Genomic DNA, 20,988 nt, shown 5'->3' on the forward strand with positions numbered 1-20,988 from the left:
AGTCACATGCTCTCCTAGCCCACCTGCTTCTGCCGCTCCCTGTCCTGCTTTGACCCCCAAAGCTTCTCACACCCATCTGCTTGAGCCAGCATTCCTCATTGCTCCATCCACTGCCTGCTTTCTGCCGCTGCTGTTACTGCTACCCCATCCACCTGCTGTTCAAGTCATCGCTCTTGCCCCAGCTGCCCGACTGCTGAGGTGTGCTGGGAAGTCTGAGATGTTTGGAGTTTGGAAACGCCTTCTTGAAGTATAAATCTTCCCACCCCAATCACTTCCCCCACACCACATGGGTTTTCCAGCCTGTGCTAGCCATTTTTTAAGTCAAAGTCTTAAGCTGACCCTGGACTCCTGGCTGAGAGACCTGCAACTCAGGAATTTTTTTTCACAAGAAGTGGCCTCTCCTACCATTTCTTCTGAAGACAAATAAACCAGAAATCCGTAGATTTGAAGTAGAAGTTTTGGGAATTTTGTCTCTTACCTTTTGGCCAGTTCTTCATATGCAAATACCCTATTGTCCTCTCTAGTAATTTGGCCCTTCTTTCTATTTACTCTGTAAATAAACCTCATTTAGTTCTTTTTCAGGAAAAATGCTATTGGGAAGCATGCTTGAAACTCTGAAACAACAGTTTGAGTTGGTAGAGCTAAAAAACACAGTTTGGATCTGCTTAATTCTTTTCCTGGTGGTTTTTGTGCTGACTGAATACCTTGTAGTTGAAAGCTAGACTAATCTTAAGATTCAGGAAAGAAATTCATCTCCCCACACTCCCTTATCATTTGGCCAGCCTCTAAACTACATCCAATTTGAGATTCCTCCATTTTATGTTCAGGGCAGAATTCTCCTTCACTATAACAAAATTCAGAGCTCTGACAAACGAAATGATAAATTTTGGGGGGAAAGGGAAAGAACCTTAAAAGAGATATAGAAGTTTATTGCTTGCTAATCATTTTCAGCTTCTTTCCTCCTTAATAGTGAACAAATCTATTGGGATTAGTAAAAAGGTTTTTGCCTGCTCTGCCTGTACCTTGCCATTTGCTTATATTATTGTATTTGCTGATTTCTTTAAGGTTTAAATGTTTTAAAGTTTATCTATGTTAACTAAATCAATACTATTCTGTTACATTGAATCATCTCAGGCTCCTGTCTTTATTTTGTACCTTTCCCCTTTAATTGTATTGAACAAAATATCATTGTAAAAGCCCATAAGTCCATCTGATCTAGCGAGGTCACATGTTGCTTATACAGCCTTTTCTTCCTTTTTGCCTTTGTTAAACTGTCACATACATGATAATTGGAAGGACTCCATTAAAACTGGTTACAACCTGTATACAACCTTTGGAGAATTTAATGAGCTAAATATCTCAATTGTTTTTTAAAGGGTCCATTTTATAGCTGAAGTGAAGTGCAATGGCACTATTATATATCCCTACCTATGCATTTGTAAAAATGTTAATGGATGAGACATATAACAGTCTCATACCAGAGGAAGGAAGGTGTTCCTATGGCGTGGTACCCCTAGAAGGCTCCTAAGAGGGAGCATTCCCCAGGTAGCACATGGCTTCTGGATGATTTAACAGTTTTAACTCTTCAGGTTATTCTACTCTTCCACCAGAAGGATCTAAAATCTTGGTGATGTTATAGACTCAAAATGGGTTTTCAGCAGCAGCTGCAAAGGTTGAAAGATTTGCTATACCTGTAGAATTTGTGACAAGTATACATCAGTTCATAGGTTTTTTAAAATATCACACAGCAAGTAGCTATATATAAACTCATGTTAATCCTATATCATAATGATTTTGTTTGCTATTACTATTAACTGGGCTATTGTGAATTTGGTACTTTATCTGAATGTGCATTTTCTACTCTACTGCTGTTTTGTTTTTATAAAGTTGCTATTTTGTAAAAATCATTTGTACTCACACAGTGATTCATGGCCAAGTTTAAAAAGGAAAAATGGATCTCATTTTTTGGTGAGAAATCTTTGTATTCTACCTCTCCTTGGCTGACAAAGTATGTCACTGATTATAAGCTATATGTTTTTGAATTTTAAAGCGTTTTTAAATTCTTTTTCAATATAGCATTTGAGAACTTTGAAGTGCATATAATCAATATTAATCTTTTTTTGCAGTAATATAAATTTAAAATGCATTTCTTCTAATGTCATTGCATACTCAAAATCTTTCTACTATAGAAATAATGCCATTGTGTTTTTTTTTTTTTAATTTTTAAACCCTTAACTTCTGTGTATTGACTTATAGGTGGAAGATTGGTAAGGGTAGGCAATGGGGGTCAAGTGACTTGCCCAGGGTCACACAGCTGGGAAGTGTCTGAGGCCGGATTTGAACCTAGGACCTCCTGTCTCTAGGCCTGGCTCTCAATCCACTGAGCTACCCAGCTGCCCCCGCCATTGATTTAAAAAAAAAAATTATGGGACTTTGCTTAATAATTCTGTCTGATCCCAGGAGAAGGGAATTTAAAAAGAGCCAGTGCACAGTGCTAAAGAAGCACAAAGCTAATAACCTGCATAGTGCCAATCGAGAACAAGGTCAAAGAGACCAAACAATCCCAGTAGGATTGATGTAATTTTGAGCCAAGACAAAAGGACTTAAACTTATTTGGGGTTTGAGGTTGCAGCTATTTTGACATATGTCAGAGGCAGGTCTTCCTCTGAACCACATTCTATAAAGCACCTCTTTAAGCTGCCATCCTGGCTTCTCATTTGCTCCTATAATCTAGTCCCTTTTCTGTCTTTCATAGTGTGGCAAACTTTCTGTAGTCCTGGCTATGAATGGGTAAGTGCACAATTGCTTAAATCATTTTAATTAGGTCCTGATTCAAGGATCTGTTATAGGTTTATTTTTTTACTTTACTTAGATTTTATATTAGACATAAGACTTAAATATTTTACATTTCATCCACAAGTTATTTTTTCTCTTTTATGGATTTTTTGATGTTTTTTATTTCTTTTGCAATTGATTCATATATCTTATAACTCAGCCATGTATCCCTCAGTGAGCCCTGTTTGTTATTATCCACCTCAGGGGGTCCTGTTATTGTTGTGAATTTTGATTTGAATTTGAGCCTAATTTACAACAGAAGACTACCTCCCAGAATCCAGAAAGCAAACCTGTTTGGAGAAGGTGCCATGAAGATGCCTGCAGAGACCACATGGGCTGCACCAAAAGATCCAGAGTGAACTTTGGAGTGTGAAATTGAATTATGGGGGACTGAAAGCATTTGTTTTGAATTTATACTTTTATGCCAAAGGGGACTGCCCTTAAATTGTCTTTTTGTCAATGTAACAATCACTGATTTTGTTCTCTTTTCCTTTTATCCACAAATTATTGCAATTTTTAAGTTGACTATGTTTCCATGATCCTTTTGGGGAGACTGGTCTCCCAAAAAGACCACAGGGAATGTATATTTAGAAATATCTTGAATCCCTAAAACTACATTACCCAAACTCCCTTTCTGTATTACCCAGAATGCTTTTCCCTTTGCCCACATTTGCGTCTTCACATTTACATATAGTTTGCTGTAACTCCTCCCTCTTTCTAGTTTGCTCGAGTGGGCTGGGTTAGTACCTTTTTAGTTAGCTTTTTTATTAATAAAACTTTTTAAAATATAATATTTAGTTCTTGTATATTAATTTTAATCTCTACAAAGTGATATCAAAAAATTATCTAGCCATCTTACCTCTTAATTCAGAAATCTCCTCCAAAATATCCTTTAAAGAACAGTCTGTTCTTTGTACTCTTTTAAAAACTGTTGTTTTTAAAAATGATGAAGGCCGATATAATGAGGGAAATTAGTATTTTAATAAAAGCCATGCTGATAGAGATAAATCAACCACGCGCCTGTAAGAAACCTATTCAAATGCCGCCTCCGCCATTTTCTTTCAGACCTTCCCTAATCCTCTCTGTCCCCCAGGAGCCCGCTCAGGTAGCGAAAGAAGAGCGTCTCAAGCCTGCCCTCCGAATTTAAGTGGAGCTCTACTTAAGTAGAGCTCTACGTTGGTTCCTGTTCTCTGACATAATCACATCAGAAACTGGAAACCCACTGGATCAACGGGAATTGTAGTCTCAAAGTTCCCCACATGTCCACAGGAAGTTTGTAAGAAACTTTTAAATGGCACCTCCCTGAATTCCAAACACACACATAAAACTATAGAGGTGGACAGTACCTCAGAAGTCATCCAGACCAATCTCTGTACAAAGCATGAATCCTGTCTATGATATCCTCAACAAATGACCATCTAATCTCTACTTGAAAAACTAATTACAACTTCCCCAAGGCAGTATTTTTCCTCCATTTCTGGACATCACTCTTTGGACATTTCTTATGCTTAGCTTACATGTGTCCCCACCCACAATAGAACTTTTATCTACTATTTCTAATTTTGCTCTCCAAAGGCCAAGTGAACAAATCTAAACATTTCATTAAAAAAAAACACTTCAAATATACATCATCAATTATTTCCTATTGAAGTCTTTCCTCCTCCAACTAAAAAAACTTTAATCAATGTCACTCTTTTTGGGCCTCCTCAGTATCCTGGGTCAACATCTTTTGAACATGCTCCAGTTTGCTAATGTCCTCTCCTGCATTCAGAACTAAACTCAAGACTACAGGATAGGTAGGCACCTACCTCTTCTGCAATTTTTTTTTGGGGGGGGGAGGGTCTAGATCTGCAATTTCATTACTGTGCAGAATTTCCTGGTTTAGAAGTCCTACTAAAAAAAACAAGTAATTCTTCTGTAAAAAAGTCTTAGAAAGCTGTTCTAGATCCTGAAAAATTAAGTAAAAGTGACTTGCCTATTGTCACCTAGCTAGTACATGTGTTAGAGGCAAAATTTAAACCATTCCTATCTTTCCGTCCACAAAGTCATCCTCCTATTCCTTGCTACCAAATGTGATAAGAAATTATACTTCTCTTAAAGCAGCCCGGGATCTCATTGATTTTTCTGATTACCATGTCACATTGCAGAATCATCATAATAAGATTGTAGTCCACTAAAAGTCCTACCTCTTTTTTCATATTAATTTCTTGCTTGATAATTCTCCCATATCCTGAACATGCACAGTTAATTTTATTAACCAAGTTACAATTTACAAAATCTAACCTATCATCCTAGTCTGTGAAATTTTTTCTGAATTGTTTTTGTCATCCAGTATATTCGTTATGTCTTACGGTTTCCTATCATCCAAAAATTTGATGAGCATGCCATCTAGATCAGTCATTCAAATAATTCACTAAATACTGAAGAGTTAGGCCAAGGATAGCTCCTTCCAACAATTCACTAGAGACCTTCCTTCAAGGTAACACTAATCCACAAATCACCACCCCTGGCATCTAGTTGTTCAACCAGTTTCAACACTAATTGTACTACTGTTTAATTTGCTTCATTCCATCTTGCCCCTCTCTCCAAAATGACTGTCAAATGTCATACTGAAATCTCATTATGCTCTTATCTATAGCATTCATTTAATCTATCAGTCTAATTAATCCTGTTGAAAAAGAAAATGGTCATAGCCTGTTCTTGATGAAATCATGATAGCCTGTCAAGTGGTTATCAACCATTTCTTTGGTAATATGCTATAGACGTTTGCTAAATATTAAAGTCATCTTCTACAACTTTTTTTTTTACAAGATCTATCATATCATTGGGAGCTCAATTTTAAGAGAATTGCCTGGGCCTTTGAAAAGTTAAATCACAAAGTCACAGTCATTTGTCAATATTGGTTCCAAGGCAAAAGGGCAGTAAGGGTTAGGCATTAATGGGTTAAGCGACTTGCTCAGGGTCACATAGCTAAGAAATATGTGAGGTCATAGGTGAACCCAGGACCTCTAATTTCTCTATCCACTTAGCCACCTAGCTGTTCCTGTCCAGAGATGTTTGTATGATGTCAATCTTTCCCTAGATTTTAATAATACTGATGAATGGGGGGGGGGGGTGCAGCTAGGTGACTAGAGAGCCAGCCCTGGAGACAAGAGGGAGGTCTTGAGTTCAAATTTAGCCTCAGACACTATCTACCTGTTCAAACACTCCCCAGCCTCTGTTCATCATCTACCTCCAGAATCCCATATGTGGGTTTAATAATTTTTGTAAACAAATTTTTAAAAGACCAGGAAAGAAAGCAATTGAAATAAAGATATGTTTTTTCTCATCCAAGTTCATGAACCCCCACCCCCTTGAAATCTATCTACAAACTTCTGAACTAGAGGTTAGAACCCCTGCTCCATCCCAGTGATCTCTTCAGTTGCCATGAATCCAATTAATACTTCAATGCAGATGGTTCTTGATCTAAGCATATGTACTGAATGCTAGTTACCCATGACCAAATGCTTACTAGACATTTATTTCTATCTTGATGTCACAGAGGTATCCACTTCAAACTCAATATATCAAAACCAGAATTCCAAACTATGCCCAATATTCCTCCAAAATTCTCTATTTTTATCTAGGGTACCACCATACTTCCAGATACCCAATTCTGTAACCAAAGAATCACTCAACTCTTCACTCTTTCCCACCCCTTAAAACAATCAAACCAGCTTCCAAGTCTTATTAATTCTAATACTAACCTCTCTCTTCTATCTTCATAATATCATAAATATAAATCTGAAATGGGGCTTAGAGGGTCAAACAGATTAAGTGGCTTGCCCAGGATAACATAGCTAATAAGTATCTAGGGCAAAATGTCAATTCAGATACTTGAGTCTATTCACTACACTATACAGCTGTCCCATTCTCTCAACTCTTATTGATAGCAACCTCAGGTTTTAGTCCCTTTTCCCCTGGACTATTACAATGGTCCCTTTGCCTCAAGTATTTCCTTTTTTCCAATTCATTCTCCAGTTGCCAGATTAATATTCCCAAAGTATGTCAGTCCTCTTCCCACTGACACTAGAATAAAATGCAAACTTCTCAGCTTGGGAAAAGCTTTAGCAATCTTGACTATGGCCTACCTTTCCAAATTCAATTCACATAATTCCTGTCCCCATAATCTCTGTTACAGTAAAACCAATCTACAAACTCTGACCTGAATTCAGCTATCTCCTACCTACCCTCTCTCTTTAACCTCTATCTTTCAAAATCCCTACATTCTTTTAAAGTTCAACTAGTAATCACTGAAGAAGCCTTTTTCCAAATCCTCTCCTTGTTAATGTTCTCTTCTCTCCTCAAATTATCTTATAGTGTTTGCTTATTTGTATAATTATTGTATTCCCAATAAAGTATAAGTTCCTTGAGGGCAGTCTCTCACTATAATACACACTTAATAAAAGTGTAATGAACAAGGTAAAATCACAACAAAATCAGAACAAAAACTCAGAACCTATTCTGAAATAGAGGAATACCTTCAAAAATATCTAAACTAATTTCAGAAAAGGAAATAGAAATAATTGTGAAGGAATTACCAAAGAAAAAACTTCTAGTCCTGATGGATTCATAGGAGGATATCAAATTTAAGCATGCCATACAAATTACTCTCAAAAATTTAGGGAAAAAAACACCCTGTCTAATTGGAACTATCCTAGTCCTTTCCAAGTTTGGGAGAAAAAAAAAAATCTGCTCATCAGTTTCTTACAGTACAGTAGTATTCCATCACAATCATATACCATGATTTGTTTAACCATCCCCCAATTGCTGGGCAACCCCTAAATTTCCAGTTCTGTGCCACCACAAAGAGAGCTGCCATAAATATTTAGGAAGATAGGGGTTCTTTTCTTCCCCCCAACCATTTCCTTGGGAAACAATACCATTGCTGGGTCTAAAGATATACACAGTTTTAAAGCTCTCTAGTTATAATTCCAAATTGCTCTTCAAAATGGTTGGATTAGTTCACAGTTCCACAAACAATGTACAATTGTCCCCATTTTTCCATATCCCCTCCAACATTTGTCATTTGGCCCTTTTGTCATTTTAGTCAATCTGATGGGTTTGAGATGATATCTCAGAATTGTTTTGGTTTGCATTTCTCTAATCAGTAGTGATTTAGAGAATTTTTTTGTATACCAATATCTTTTGCCCATTTATGAATTGGGAAATAACTCATTCTTATAAATTTGACAAAGTTCTCTATATATTTTAAATATGTGATCTCATCTAAGAGGTCGTCTATGAACATTCCCCAATTTGTTTTATTTGTACAGACATGTTTCATTTTAATGTATGCATGATTATCCATTTTATATCTCACAGTACTCTCCAACTGTTGTTGACTAATACATTCCTCTCCATAATCTGATGTGAATCTTAATCTGTTACTACTATCTGCTGTATATCTGTTCTGTTCAACTGATCAAGTTTTCTATTTCTTGGCCAGCGCCAGATAGTTTTGACAATTACTGCTTCAACCAGGAGAACAATGTACACAGTAGCATTTATGAATGACTTAGTTATTCCTAGCAATATAGTGATCCAAGAAAATCCACAAGACATGATGAAAAATGTCATCTGCCTCCAGAAAAAAGAACTGATGGAATCTGAATGCAGAAAGAGACATACAATATTTCATTTCATTTCTTCACTTTTCTTTAATTTGTTCAAGTTCTCTTTTTTTTTTACAAAAGGAAAAATATGGAAAGATGTTTTATACCATTATACATGTAAAATCTATATCATATTGCTTACGGGGAAGGAGGGAGAGAGGGAGGGAAAGGCAAAATATGGCTCAAAGTTAAAGAAAATGAAAGTTAAAAATTGGTTTTTTTATGTCATTTGAGTGAATTTTAAAAAAATTAATGTAAAGCAAAAAAAAAACACAACACTACTGCTTTATAAAAATTTAAAATCCAGTACTGTTAGCCCTCTTCCTTTACTTTTTTCATTAATTCTTTTGATATTCTTGATTTCTTGATCTTCCATCAAATGAATTTTGTTTTTTTTTCTAAATAATTTTTAGGTAATTTGATTGGGATGGCACTGAATAAGTAGATTAGTTTAGGTATGAATGTCTTTTTATTAATATTTCAATTAATATTTCTCTATTTAGATCTGATCTTGTGAAAAAAGTGTTTTAGAATTATGTTCATGTAGTTTCTGGGTTTGTTTTGGCAGATATACTCTCAGGTATTTCATTCTATCTGTGGTTATTTTAAATGGAATATCTCCATCTCTTTTTGCTAGACTTTGTTAGTAACAGATCAAAATCCTGCTGATTTACGTGGGTTTATTTTATAACTTTCCAGTTATTTTAAATATTTATTAAGTTAATTAATTCCCTCTTTCTATTTTGCTAATAGAATTGCTTCTAAGTTTATGATTTTTCCCCTACAAGACTGCTTTTGCTGGATCTCAGAAATTTTGGTATTCTGTTTCATCATTATAATTTTCTTTCACATATTTATTGTTTCTATGATTTATCCTTTTATGATTTATTTTATGATTTATGATTTAACCAATTCATTACTTAAGATTTCATTTTTTAAATCTACATTTGGGTATGTGTGTTTTGTTTGTGCTTGGAGAACTGATTACTCCTTTTCTTGTAAAAAGCTGTACTTAATTTCTTGTATTTGCAATAATTTTATGATCAAATACATGGACAATTTTTGTAAAAGTTCTATATAGTTTTGAGAAATAAAATATTTTTAGCAGTCTCATTTAGAAGCTTCTATATGCCTTTAAGCTCTCGTTTCTATAGCAAAGTATTCAATTCTATATTTTCTCTTTTGTTTATCCTTCTATTAGGCCTCTCTAAAACTTAAAAGAGGCTTTTAATAAGTAACGCTACTATGTTACTTTGTCTTTTTGTAGCTCAGTTAATGTTTCTTTTATGAACTTCAATGTTTAAGGTATTTGAAGCAAGGTTCCTTTCAGCACAATGTAGTTTCCTTGTCTATCCCTTTAAATGTTTTGAATGTGTGTTTTTACTTTCTCTGAAAGTATTAATTGCAATTCCTGCTTTTCTGAAATCAACACATAGTAAGCTTTTTTCTAACCTCTCTTTTATTCTATGTATAGCTTTGTTTTTAAATGTGCTTCTTGGGGGTAGCTGGGTGGTTCAGTGAATTGAGAGCCAGGCCTAGAGACAGGAAGTCCTAGGTTCAAATTTGACCTCAGACATTTCTTAGCTGTGTGATCCTGGGCAAGTCCATACACAGTATTGATTCTAAGATAAAAGGTAAGAGGTTTTTTGTGTTTTTTTTTTAAGTGTTTCATATAAGCAATACACTGTGTGGTTTACTTTTCTTATCTATCTTATCTACTAGTCGATCAATATTGTTCATGTTAATTAAAAATCATGAGAATTAGATTTATATTCTTTTTTCTGAGATTGGAATTTTTTTTCCCAAATAAATATTTTCCCTTCTTCCTCTGTAAACACAAACTATCTCTTCAGTTATCTTAATCTATTTTAAGACAACCCATAGGCTCTCTTCCCTTCATCCTCAGACACCAACCCCTCCCACCCATGTTTCCACTTTCCTTAGTTTTGGAATTTTATTAGTTCTTCCTTTTTCTATTTTATCTAGTTAATTTTTTCATGGTCTCAGTTAAGTACTGAAGTAGAATCCTCCCCCTGCCTCTTTTCCCTTTCAATTTTGTTCATTAGTTTAAAAAAAAAATTTGTGTGAATTTTTTTCTGAAAAGAATTTCTTTCCCTCATTTTCTTTATTATTTATCTTTATCTTCCCTTTCAGTCTATTCTAGACTTATTTCTTAATTCATGGCTCTTAAACTTAGTCCTTTATTCTCTGTATTCCTCACAGAATTGACACTTAGAGGTATCGCTGGGGGTTTGGGGAATTAGCTTTTGAGTTGTAAAAGAGTGCTGAGCGAGTGGGTTGAAGGTGAGGGACTAGACTTCTCTGCCATTAGTTCATCTAATTGTTACCTTGTTACCTTGTTCAGGTTCTTGGTGTCCTAGGCTGTGAAGATAATTGCTTTTATCTCTGGCACAGAATTCCTATTTGGGAGACCGTGGTAAGAATCTGAAAACATATCTAGTCCTGCATCTTATTGATCACCTCACCCCAAGTCTTCTTTCCACCCTTCATTTTCTACAGTAAATGAGATGAAAGAGACTACTACTACTTATCTTAATTTGTTGCTCACATTTCCACCGGTCAGTTATATCTGCTGGTATGGGTAAAAACATTATCAGCAACAGCATCTTTACATCTTATGTCCAATAGGTTAAGTATCTAACTGTCCCATTTTTTATGCTCTACTTTATTCTTCCCAGTTCCAGCACAAAAAATCTCTTTTCATTCCAGTTTAAAGTTTGACCAAGATTTTGTTGAACATGTTTTCCCTTTAACCTAGCTAAGTTTTTATTTTTAGAGCCAAAATAACAGACTACAATCCAGAATTTGTTCTGTACATATAATACAAATGAATCTCTAGCTTTCTTTCAAGTTCAGTCTGAGTGGTACTTCCTACATAAGGCCTTTCCAGGTGATTCAAACGGTTGGTGCCTCTCCAAAAATTAATTAGTATTTATTTTATATGTATATGTGTATATACACGTGTGTGTATGTTTCTAATAAAATATAAGTTCCCTGAGGGCAAAGACTATCATTTTTGTCTTTGTATCCCCAGCATCTAACATGTCTGATCTGTAGTAGTAGTTTGTTGGCAAATTGAGGTAACAAGTGCCTATTACTCACAATACTTATTAGTCTGAGAAGCCTTGTGAAGTAGATCATTTGTCACCCATTGAACATTGCACATACATTAAGGCCATAGAGCTCATAAATCATAATTTAACCAATTTACTAAAATATAACTAAACTTGAAATATGCCCTATTAAAAATAGCTGACAGAGCACTTTATTTAGCCTTATAAAGTGCTTTACATAAATCCTCTTAATTGACTTTAATAACAAACCTGTGGTGTAAGTAATTATCATCATGTCCATTTTTCCTGAGAACATTAAGGCTCAGAATGGTTGAATCACAGACCTAATCAATGTCAGAGGTAGAATTTAAACTTAAGTCTTCTCAATTCTCGGTTTAGCACTTTATTTGCTATAGCAGGATATCTAAGACATGAATGCATGCAAGGTTAATACCTTTTAAAAAAAAACATTATGATTAGCTAGTATTGCTTTTGATATAAGCACACAGAATTCATTTCCTGGATAATTCAGGGCAGTTAGATGGCTCAGTGGATAGTGCACCTGGCCTGGTGTCAGGAAGACCTGAGTTCAAATCCAGCCTCAAATACTTACTAGTTGTGTGACCCTAGGCAAGTCACTTAACCCTGTTTGCCTCAGTTTCCTCATCTGTAAATTGAGCTGGAGAAGGAAATGCCATATCATTCCAGAAATCTCTAAATAGGGTCATGTAGAATCTGGCACAACTGAAAAATGACTGAACAACAAAACTAGATAATCCAGAAATTATTTATATTTTGCATTTTAATAGATATATCTGACAAAAATCACAATTTATGAAAATACAAGGACAGCTATATTGATGACATAACCAAGGATGAAATGTAATGATATTTAGCCCTTTTAACCTGTTTTTCTGAGGTTTGTATTGAGCTCTTCTTCTCACACTCTACTCTTTCTTGGTGATCTCACTCACTTCCATGGGTTCATCTATTATCCTTATGCTCCCAAATCTATATATCAAGCCCTCATTAGCCATCCCAAAGGTATCTCAAATTCAACATTTCCAAAACAGAATTCATCTTTCCTCATTTCATCCCTCTCCTGACTAACCTATCTTTTTAAAGGGACTGCTATTCTTCAAGTTTCCCTAGTTGGAATCCTCAGTTGCCTGACCTCTCCTTCACCACCAACTCATAGCTAATCAGCTTCCAGTCTTTCAATTCCACATTTAATCCCTTCTCTCTAGTACCACAATTGTCTTCATCCCTCTCAACTCCTCTGATGAAATAGCTGACCTATCCTTCAAGCTGATTATATATCATCCCCAAACATACAGAGTACATTCCAGACAAATTGCCTACTTGCATTTCTCCAAACACATATTCCCAATACAAATCTCCTGATCTTTATTGTTTGGCATGCCCTACAATGCTCTAAGACAGTGATAGAGAACCTTTTAGAGACTGCATGCCATGCCCTACCCAGACCAAGTGCTGGGCGTACCCTTCTCCCCCTTAGAAGAGGAAAGAAGCATTCCCATGGGGGGGGGGGCGGTGAAGTGAGGAAATGGCTTCAGCCTGGGTAGAGAGGGGGAGGGGAGTAAACACTCCCATTGGGCTGCTGAGCAGAGGGGTGGGGAGGCAGTGGAGAGTGGGAAGGGAGTAGCTCCACCCAGTGATGGCCTGTGCCCACACAGAGCACTCTGTATGCCCTGTCTGACACATGTGCCATAAGTTCACCGTCATGGCTCTAGGTCATCACCTCAACCTCATGTAACCCCCCAATTCCCTTCAAGATTCATTTGAAGTACCATTTTCTATAGAAGGCCTTTTCTGATTCCCCCAGTTGTTAGTGATACTTTGGGGGAGGATGGGGTTATTTTGGATTTACTGATCCTTTACTTATCTGCACATGATGTTCCTCCACTAGAAAATAAGTTCCTTCCTAACACCATGCATTAGTGCCCTAGCACATAGGGATCCTTAATAAATACTTGTTGAATTCAATGAACAACCAGGATTCCAGAGGGTCAACAATGAAACATATTATCTACCTTATGAAAGATAAGTGATGGACTCAAGATGCAAAACAAGACATGGATCTTTAGAAACTGTCAGTATGAGAATGTGTTTTGTTTCATGATGCATATGTTACATGAGTTTTCCTTACTTCAATTAGGGAGAGGAGTTTGGGAAGGAAAAGAAAAGGGGCAGTGGAGGGCAAGGAAAGTTAAAAAGGGAAAAAAGAGTCAGTGAAGCATTTAAAAAACACATGGACAAAAACCAAAAGAAGGCCAGAAGGAAACAGAAACAATGACAACATTGAAAGTTACATGTTGCAGTTATTATATACTTCAAAGGAAAACAAGCTGTATGTAATAATTCCCTTATTCTATTTTGAATATAGAAATGCTAATTTTTAGTGTCTGTTAAATTTTTTAAAAAGAATTGAATTTTTCTGCTTAACTTATTAATCAGTCCTAGATACTGCCAATGTTTTCTTTTATTTTTCTATAAAAAATCCTTACCTTCTGGGGCAGCTGGGTAGCTCAGTGGATTGAGAGCCAGGCCTAGAGACGGGAGGTCCTAGGTTCAAATCCGGCCTCAGACACTTCCCAGCTGTGTGACCCTGGGCAAGTCACTTGACCCCCATTGCCTACCCTTACCAATCTTCCACCTATAAGTCAATACACAGAAGTTAAGGGTTTAAAAAATTTAAAAAAAAAAATTTTTTTTTTTAAATCCTTACCTTCTGACTTAAAATCAATACTGTGTATTGGTTCCAAGGCAAAAGAGTGGTAAGAAGTAGACAATGGGGGGTTAAGTGACTTGCCCAGAGTCATATTGCTAGGAAGTATCTGAGGCCACACTTGAACCCAGAACCTCCCATCTCTAGGCCTGGTTCTCAATCCACTGAGCCACCCAGGTGCTCCCCAGCATTTTCTAAGTATAAAATACAAGCCAACAGAAAGAAGCCATTTTTCTAAGTTTGTTGTCTATCAGACACATTTTCCCAGGAATTAGGAAAGCCATATATTGGTTTCAAAGAGGAGACTCTGAAAACTCTATCCCTTCCTTCCTTCCTTACTTCTCCTAAACTTCAGACTGAAATGTTTCAAAAAAAATAGCATCAAAAAATGTAAATAAAGGTGATAATGTCCCAAAGAAATTGAAAGTAATATTTGCTCATGCAGATCATTTGGCCATGAACAACTCTGGATAACCCAGAATTGATCTATATTCATCAAATCATTCTTCTTAACTAAAAAAAATTACATACATGTGCCTCAAAAAATGAATGGAAATGTCAGTTTTCAAAAATATCAAACATATTTTAAGACTTAGATATTTAAGATAATATTCCAATCAGAAATTAGTGTATACAGAGACGGATACACTGTGGCACAATCAGATGTAACAGACTTCTCTACTAGCAGCAATGCAATGATCCAGGACAATTCTGAGGGACTTATGAGAAAGAACATTATCCACATCCAGAGGAAGAACTGTGGGAGCAGAAACACAAAAGTAAAACAACTGCTTGATCACATGGGTAGATGGGGATAAGATTGGGGATGTAGACTCTTCTAAAGGATCACCCTAATGCAAATATCAATAATATGGAAACAGGAAATAGACACAAGTAAAACCCAGAGGAATTGCGCATTGGTTACGGGAGGGGGTTGGGAGGAGGGGAGAGAAAGAATATGAATCATGTAACCATGGAAAAATTTTCTTAATTAAATAAAAATTTTAAAAATAAAAAGAAATAAAAAATTAAAAAAGAAATTAGCATATATGTCTAAATTAAAATTTGCTTAGAACCCACACTTTCAAAACCTAATACTAAATTCTTACTGCCTTTACTTCTTACAAAGTTGGACTGGTATAATCAGATAGCATTCTACAGGATCAACACCAACCAAGGAAATGTAATCTTGTGAAGGAAAAAAAAAACTAATTCCAAATGCATGTTACAAAATCAATACTCATTAAAGAATCTTTTGGTATAAATTTTAAATGCTTTCTACTAATCTAATTTATATCACTATGACCTATCCTGTTTATTAATTTTAATAATAAGCAACCATTTTCCATTCATTAAGGGAGCAGAGATTTTATCTGTGTATCTCAATTTCTGATTGTGTTTGAGAGTTCATTGTCTAAGGCAGTGGTTCCCAAACTTTTTTGGCCCTTTCCAGAAAAAATATTACTTAGCCCCCTGGAAATTAATTTTTTTTAATTTTAATAGTAATTAATAGGAAAGATAAATGTACCTGTGGCCATCACAACCCCCCCCCCCCGATTGCTACAGCACCCACCAGGGGGTGGTAGCACCCACTTTGGTAATCACTGGTCTAAAGGTTTAAAATTCTGGCTACAAAGGAAAAAATCTACAGGTATCCAAAGAGCCCATACCCATGTTAAAAAATTGACAAAAATTATATGGCTATAACAACATAACACTATCTGTGTGACTCAATTGGGCCAGCATTCTCATTTATTTGTAAAATAAGAGACTTCTTCTCGATAATCTCGATAATTTCCTTCTAATAAATTTATGTTTTCTCCCAACATCAATGGAGAAAATAAAGGAAGAATTTACTGAGCCTTTAAGACTTATGGGACTTATTTTAAAATAGAAACAGTAGTGCTAAATCAGAGAAAAGATTGCTATGTTTGTAAAAACATAAAGCCATACATAAGACCATGAAATAACTGGTAAAAACTTATTTATTTTGGCTACAAAAGAATCTACAAGCCTAAAGTTTCATCTGTAAATGTGAACACACTTTATAATATCAATTTTCATAATCATAAAATACAAGCCATATATTCATAAAACACATATAGTTGTAAGAAAATTTAGTTTGCTTCTAAGAAAATATAAAACAAAATTAAATATGTATTTTGTTTTCCTAACAAATGTAAGAGAGAAAAAGGGGTTTTATGGGTTCAATATATTAAAGGTGGTTGCCAGAGGATTGAACTATTATCAATCCTCAATTAAGAATAATCTCAAGGGGCAGCTGGGTAGCTCAGTGAATTGAGAGTCAGGCCTAGAGATGGGAGGTCCTAGCTTCAAATCCAGCCTCAGACACTTCCCAGCTGTGTGACCCTGGGCAAGTCACTTGACCCCCATTGCACACACTTACCACTCTTTCACCTAGGAGCTAATACACAGAAGTTAAGGGTTTAAAAAAAATTTTTTTAAAAAGAATAATCTCAAATCAAAATTGACTTTTATGTAAATTTATTTACATGAATGAAGAGAGAGAGGAAGAAAATAAGAATCTATCTCATTGATTAGTCCAGGTAGATCTTAACCCTCAGCCCAGGGTTAAAGGGTCTGAGGCCAGGAGGTGAATAGAGCAAACTCCACTCACACAATATTGGGCATTTGCTTTGCTATCTGGGAACACCACTGACTAAGACCTTATGGTATCCTACTATTGATAAATAACACTTAATTCATTTTCCAAGGGATGAAGAAAAAAAACTGATGATCTTCAAGCTCTAAATTCTAGGATTAAGCTTACTCTTTTCTTTAGTTGATATAGGATCTAGACATTGTATATAACAGTGGTAAGTACACTGGATTTGGAGTTAAAGACCCTGAATGTCAGTTTTGACACTTTCTGGCTGTGTGACCTTGGGCAATTCACTGGACCTCACTGGCCCTAAGTTTTATCTATACACTAAAAGGATGGTATAGATGACCTCTAAGATCCTTTCCAACTTTTCCAACTTTAAAATTATATGATCTATTATTTTCAGATTAGAGGAACTCTGCTATGAAAAAGAGAGTACCAGATTTGAAATCAGAAAACAGAAGATTCTAGCAGTAATTTAAGCAATGTGACCTTGAGCAAGCAGGTTGTTTTATCTCTCAAGGCTCCAGTTTCCTCATTTGTAAAAGAGGATGGATCTGAATATCACCCTTCAAGACTGGAACCAGTCAAAATGACAACTGGCACAGGAAATAATATGAAAAGAGATCAGATTTATGAATACAATGCTAAAGGAAGGGGGCCAAGCTGTTTTCAGGGAGAATAAGAACATAAGATTGAGATATTTGGAAGGCTGAATGATATTTTGGGAGAATCTGGAATGGCCTAGCTAAAGGAAAAAGAATTCAGGGTTACATACAATGTCTTAAAATTGATAACATTTAATTTATTTTCCATGGGATAGGGGCAGACTAAGATTTAAGACTTCAAACTCTTAATTTTATGATAATCTAAAAGTCCCTTCAAGCTCTGAATTATGATCAAGCTTCATGGAAAAGAAAATGATCCACTCTATTCTTTAAAAGCAAGGTAAAACAATTAGAATAGTTGAGAAAGGGCTATCACAGGAATAAGTTGAAATGGAAAGCATGGATGGGAACACGCAGCAAGGGCTTCAGTTTAGATAAATGCCTCCAACTGGTGGTCTTAACAAAAAAAGGAATATACAAGAGACTTCTAGGAGGATCGCTCCAAGATTCGCTGGTGAGGGGAAGTGTCCTCGCAGGAAGATGATTGGGGGAGGGGGAGAGAACCAGAAGAGAGTGCCAAAGGAGCCGGGAAATTTTAAGGGCTGGGTTCCTTCACTCCACAAGGCACCACAGCTTTTGTTCTGCGAGAAATGCCCGGAAAGTCGCTCTCTCCGGCACCCGAAGGAAGGGGGTCCCGGGCCAGCTCTCAGCCCCCGCGTGCGCGCGCGCACACGTAGGTTCCTGCGTCCCGCTGCGGGAATGGAAGGAAAGGGCAGCGCGCGTGGCGATAAAGAGGGGGCGAAGGGCACGCGGGGGCTCCCCAGCCTCGAGGGCGGTGATTTCAGAACCGCCTCTTCCTCAACCGCTGCGGGAAGGGAAGAGTAATATGAGCCAGGAGCTTCGCTCCCCCGGCCCCTGGCTCCGACCCACCCACAGCGACACTACGACACTGCCGCGGCCGCGCGAGGACCGAGTCCTGAGGGGGAAGGGGGACATTACCTGTCGGCGTAGCTGTGCAGAAGGTGGCCTGAGGGTGATGCGTCCGGCCCGCGATGGGAAGAGGGCAAGGAAGCAACCAGACGTGGCCAGAACGGCAGCAGCTCCGCTGGACTGGGGCAGCTGGGGCGGTCTGCGGACTCATCCCCCGGGGGCCGGGGGCGAAGGCACCGGGGATCGAGAGCTTGCGAGACCGGGCCGGCCGTGCGCACGCAGCCACCAGGAGCCTCGTGCCCGCCCGCGCGCGCGTGCGCTACCGCGCCTGTGTGCGGCACTGCCCCCGCCCCGGCCCCGGACTCTCCTCGCCCCCCCCAACCGGGCGGCGGGAACAGCTGCTGTGGCCCGAGCCGGCTTAGGCCCACCTGCTCCACTAACCTCGCTGGCGGTCACCCCCGGCCCCGGCTCCACTCTTCTCTCTCTCTCTTTCAGTCTTCCCCAGCGCGAGCTTTGGCGGGGGCTGGGCAGTGCGCGCTCTGGTTGGACGCTAGGCTGAGTGACGTCAGGCGCCACTGCACGCCGATTGGTCTGACTGGCAATGCGTGCAGGGTATAAACAAACCCCGCCCCCTTGCTCCCCAATGAGGGCGGGGGAAAAACGAGGTGGGTAGTGGGGCGGGGTCGAGCGTCCCGCCCAGGCCTTAACCACGAGGTGACAGGAGAGGGAGGAGCCTGCAGTAAAGCTCACAGAGGTTGGAGCTGGTAAATCCCGCCCGTGGGTGGAGCCTGAAGGAGGCTGGCTCTTGGCTTGCTCTGACCTCCTGATTTCCCGCAGGAAATTCCACCCCTTTTCGAGAGGAGAAGGAGTCCAGGACCTCACAGTGGTAGGAGCTCTGGACCTGGAGTCTGGAAATCAGGAAGACTTTAATTCTAATCCCATTGCGGATACCTTCATGTGAATTGCTGAAGCAGGAGAATGCACCTCCAGTACCCTCGTGTGTAATACTGAGGCAAGAGAATTCATCCCCGACACTCGCTATGGATATTGCCGGAGCAACAGAATTCACCCCCAGTATTCCCTCTGGGTATTACTCTGGCAAGAGAAATCACACCCGAAAAACTTCTTCTATGTATATATATTTCTTCAAGAGAATTAACCCGTCTGCCTCAATTTCCCCGTTTGTAAAACGAGAACAATTATTAGCACCTACTTCTCAGAGTAGTAAAATGAGATAATATTTATAAAGCGCTCTACAAACTTCAAAGCACCACACAGATGCTAATTTTACTATTAAATAATCTCATGATATGATACAGTTGGCAAGACTAAGGAAGGAGGCTAATAACAGTGCTGGGGGGGAGGGGAGGTGCCAAGATCTCGTGGAGATTTTACTTAGAAATCCTAAAATCACAGATTTAAAACTGGAAGGAACCTACTCCAACCTCCCTTATTTTTCAGATTAGGAAATTGACACCTCAGATGACGTCGAGTTTTTTGAGGCACCCAAATCGTAAACCTGAGAGGTAATATTTAAGCTAGGGAATCTAGTCAACAATATTAATTACAATAACATTTGTAAAGCACTTTAAGGTTTGCAAAGTGCTTTACAAATATGTCATTTGTTCCTCACCACAGTTCAGAGAGGAATGCTATTTTTATCCCTGATTAACAAATGAAGAAATTGTGACAGACAGAGGCTTAAATAATTTGCCCCGGGCAATTTTGAGGTGAGCTTTAAACTTCGGTCTTCCTGAATCCAGTTGCAGAGGTCCATCCACCCACCACTGCAACCCCACTCCTACCTGCCAGCAAGCATTTATTAAGTTCCTACTAGTGTGTTAAGTAGATAGATTTACAAAGAAAGGCAAAAAAACAGGGTCCCTGCTCTCAAAGAGCTTACTTTCCAATGGGAAGGACTATATGCAAAAAATTAGACATTCAAAATTTAGTCCTGGGGGCAGCTGGGTGGTTCAGTGGATTGAGAGTCATGCCCAAAGACTGGAGGTCCTGGGTTCAAATTTGACCTCAGATACTTCCTAGCTATGTGGCCCTGCACAAGTCACTTGACCCCCATTGCCTAGCCCTTGTTGCTCTTCTGCTTTGGAACTAATGCCCAATATTGATTCTAAGGCTGAAGGTAAAGGTTTAAAACAAAAAATGTAGTCCTCATGCACAGCACTAAATTTCCTTATCCTAGCAGATAAAGCCTAACTCTCAGACCACACCAAACCATCCATACCCTTGGGAGCCTGAAAACACTGATATTGCAGCACTTGCACAAAACAGCTCCAAATGAGAGAGTGGATTCAGTTGTCTTTGGAAGGAAATGAGTAAATGAGATTGGGTGGGGTGGGATGGGGTGGGGTTGGGTTAGACTTTAATCCTTTAGGATTTTTCCTCATACCAAGAAGAACATGAGGACAACATCCAAAATAATTGAATCAGAGACTTACAAATATGGACAAGACCTCAGAAGCCAACTAGGACCAAAGTTCTACTCTATAACTAGAGG

The 20,988-nt window shown here is 38.1% G+C and overlaps 1 protein-coding gene across 4 annotated transcripts in view; it reads right to left on the reverse strand.

Moving 5' to 3' along the window:
* The window catches only part of TFDP2 (transcription factor Dp-2), a 169,325-nt gene extending 150,599 nt beyond the window's left edge, over positions 1 to 18,726 (reverse strand). For 2 of the 4 annotated variants that reach the window (XM_044670835.1, XM_044670834.1), the window contains exon 1: positions 18,543 to 18,721. The gene's annotated coding sequence lies outside the window, so the exon portion shown is untranslated. Of the gene's footprint in view, positions 1 to 18,542 lie in introns of all 4 variants that reach the window. The other 2 variants (XM_044670832.1, XM_044670833.1) reach the window with 2 other exon arrangements.
* Positions 18,727 to 20,988: the final 2,262 nt, after the last annotated feature.

Source organism: Gracilinanus agilis, chromosome 3 (assembly GCF_016433145.1).
Source record: "Gracilinanus agilis isolate LMUSP501 chromosome 3, AgileGrace, whole genome shotgun sequence".
Classification (NCBI taxonomy): Eukaryota; Metazoa; Chordata; class Mammalia; order Didelphimorphia; family Didelphidae; genus Gracilinanus; species Gracilinanus agilis.